The following is a 3387-nucleotide window of genomic DNA, read 5'->3' on the forward strand; positions in this document are numbered from 1 at the left end:
ATATATAATAATTTTTAAAAGTCTGTCTTCCCTTATAAATATTTTCACTGATATGTACTCATTAGGCCTTCTCAAACTATACCACAGAGAGTACTTTCTCAAGGCTAACTTTCAGTAATTCCTTTAAGAAAAAATTTATAATGCACACACTGAATATATTGTGTGCATGTAAGCAAAGCACACACTTTTGGACTAGTAAGAGGACCTCTTGCCGCCAAGCCTGGGTAAATCTGTGCTGCTCCACCTGGATAACAGCAAAGGTGTTTTTTCTGTCTGGAGCTGCCCAGAGCTGCGATCTAAGAACGCTTCAGCTGCTAATGTGCACACTCGAGGGCAGCAACCCCATCCGAAACCCACTGAACACCAATACGTATGAAACCCTAGCTATGTCTCTCTAAAACATTCCACCTCCTCTTGAGGACGGAGCTCTAGTCCAGACAATCAGATGGTTTAATGCTTTGCTCAGAATACAGCACTGTGCAAATTCTGATTTTGGACTACACGTTCATATATTATGTTTGAAAGCAGGGTGTAGAAAGAGACAGACAAAGCTGGCATTCAAATTTACCAAGATTGTACATTTATAACAGCAATAAAGATTTTTAAAAAACCCTACCACCAAATGGCAACTGACTTTTTCCTAACCAGGCACTCTATAAAAAGAGGATTTTGGAAATCTTCCTTAGTTATGAATGTAATCAGCTCACGGGAACCCAGTGGGCGTCTGTCTCTAATTTATCAAAAGCTGTTTTTAGCTCATTGAATGCCACGGTGAGATCATCATTTACTATAATTTTGTCAAAAAGATGACCATATTGATTTTTCATTATCTGAGCAGATTTAATCATTTCTTGAAAGTCTTCTTCTGTAAAGGGTTTTGCAGCACCGTGGTCATCTCTGCTTGAAATAATCTTTGCATCTTTTCTTGTCTTTCTCAAATGCTCTATTGATGGAGGCTTTATAAATATTACATATGGCTTACATTCTAGTGTCCTTAAATGCTTTACTGTATGAGACTGGACATCCAACAGACAGACTTTGTTTTTAGCTAGGAGAGACTGAACTGAGTCTATACTTGTGCCATAATAGTTGTTTTTATATTCACCATATTCAATAAACTTGTTATTTTGTACATCTGTCTCAAACAAATGTTTGGAAATGAAAATATATTCAACACCATCACTTTCCTGGCTTCTTCTTGCTCTTGTAGTGTGAGGCACCGGCACGCCGTAGTGCTGGGTGTTGCTCAGCAGCAGCCTGCGTTTCAGTTCATTTAACTCTACACGACAGGACCAACCAAAACAACAAGCCTGTAGTTCTCATTAGTTTGCCGACGATAGGGTGTCACTTCTTCACAGGTGGGTACGTCAGCTGTATCATATTGATCACTCTTCTTGCACTCATACATAGATTTATTTGTTTTCTTATCACTTCTACTAAGACAGAAACTTCTTCTAAAACCAGAAGATTTCTTGTTGGAGACTTTCTGGGGCTGAACTACCATTTCTGGGCGCCTCCGAGCCAGTCTCCTTTCCTGGAAGTGCTTCGAGGGAATCAAGCCTGCTCTGGGATTGGCATCTCCTTTGTGCTTTGCTTGCCACCATGTTGCATCATCTTGGCTCATGATCTGAAGTATATCTCCCTTTTTGAAGGACAGTCCAGCTTCTTTACATGGAATTGCTTTATCCTCATGAGGATCATAGTCAAAGAGGGACCTTGCCTTCTTTAGATGGTGTTTCCTCTTTAATGCTGGGTATAACCTTAAATGTAATTGCTCCCTGAGACTGAGACAAAATCTGTATTATTTCCTCAGGCCTTTTATCCTCTGCTGGTATCCCATTCACTTCCCTAAATTCATCACCAACATGAATAAGACCGCTTCTGTCTGCTGCTCTTCCTCTCATGATTCTAGCCACGACAATTGCCCCAGTCAGTTCATCCTTCTTAATGGTAGCTCCAAGCGGTTCTCTATTTTTGACCATTCGGATTATTTTTACTGAGTCTTTGTCATCATCAATATCATCAGGCATAGGAGACAAAACAGGATCATAATTCTTCTGAGCCACGGTGTCATGTACTGGGAGTAAAGCCTTCACACTGGGCTTTGACAGCAGATCCAGCTGCTCTTGGATCTCACTGTTAAACAGTTTGCTCTGAAGCTCGACAGCCAGGTCATCTGCCAAGGCCGCCATGCCCTGGAGGATGGGGACCAGGCTCTGTTTCTCGAAGGAGTGTAGTTTCTCATGAATCTTCACCAGTGAATGCAGGCTCTTTTCCCCAAACACATCCCAAAGAAAGGTCAGGTCTCCCTGGCTGTCCACATGTGGCTGCAGCTGGGCTGGTAGAGCAGCCAACGGCTCGTACAGACCTGCGTGGCTCCCAGATCCCGGGGACAAGGCTGGCCTGGTGCGGGTCGCGGGTCGTCACGCTCCGGCTCTAGCAGGCAGTCAGCCCAAGGGAAGCTCTGGTCAACCACTGGCAGCCGCGTCGCCTACCAAGACTGATGTGCCCTGTAAGCCTTTTCTGAGGCCAGACTAAGGTGAGGCGCACGGCCGGCTCTACCTGTCCCTTCAGGAAAAAGCCCCGACAAGCGCAGCATAGCGCCGCCTGGGACCGCAGGAAGCCTCAGTAAATAATCCCAGGGCAGACGCTCCTGCCCGGGCGAGAGCGCGGGGTGCCGTTTGTTTGTTTTAAAAATCCTAGTTGTATTTTTTATTTCACCCCCAATTGGTTACCCTGAGTAAAATGACAATATTTGTTTGGTGGACCAGTAAGTGTTCTGTGGCAGATAGCAGAAACCACTGTAGTTAGTTTAAATATAACATGATTTAATGCAGAGACTTATAAATTAGCTTAGAAAAGAAGGTTTTAGGCTGGTCATCCAGAGATGACTCCCAGAACAACAGAGGAGGTGTAGGCTATTGAGGGCCTATCTTTGCGGCAATAAGTGTCATCTAAGGTCTGAAATGTACCACCACATTAGCCAGGGGCCAGGATTGGAACAGGGATCCAAGCCACCATTCATCTATGCGATCTCCCCTAGCCAATCAGAAGCCTCTCATGCTACTGCTCCTCTATCCATGAACTAATCTCCAAATTTAAGCCTTGCAGGAGTACAGTAAAAGGACAGCATCCAAAGTATATCTGGAATCCAAATTGCAAGGGGGTTTAGAATTATTTTTTATGTTTTATTTTAAAAAATAATCAAAGATTGAGATATTTTTAATATGTCATATGCATGGTGAACATATTCAGAATTTTGAAAAAGTGTTCATTTTTAAATACTTCTTTCCTCACCTCATTTGCAGCTTTTCATCTTACATCTTATTTCACTGAGAAGAAGAGAATTTCACAAGCTTCTATCACTGTATCTACCTGCATCCACCT

At 43.0% G+C, this 3387-nt stretch overlaps 1 pseudogene; it reads right to left on the minus strand.

The window, feature by feature from the left end:
- Positions 1–686: 686 nt before the first annotated feature.
- On the minus strand, positions 687–2599 carry LOC101436502 (MAGUK p55 subfamily member 7 pseudogene; annotated as a pseudogene).
- Between the last annotated feature and the right edge of the window lie 788 nt (positions 2600–3387).

The sequence above is a fragment of the Dasypus novemcinctus genome, chromosome 3, assembly GCF_030445035.2.
Source record: "Dasypus novemcinctus isolate mDasNov1 chromosome 3, mDasNov1.1.hap2, whole genome shotgun sequence".
In the NCBI taxonomy this organism is placed as follows: Eukaryota; Metazoa; Chordata; class Mammalia; order Cingulata; family Dasypodidae; genus Dasypus; species Dasypus novemcinctus.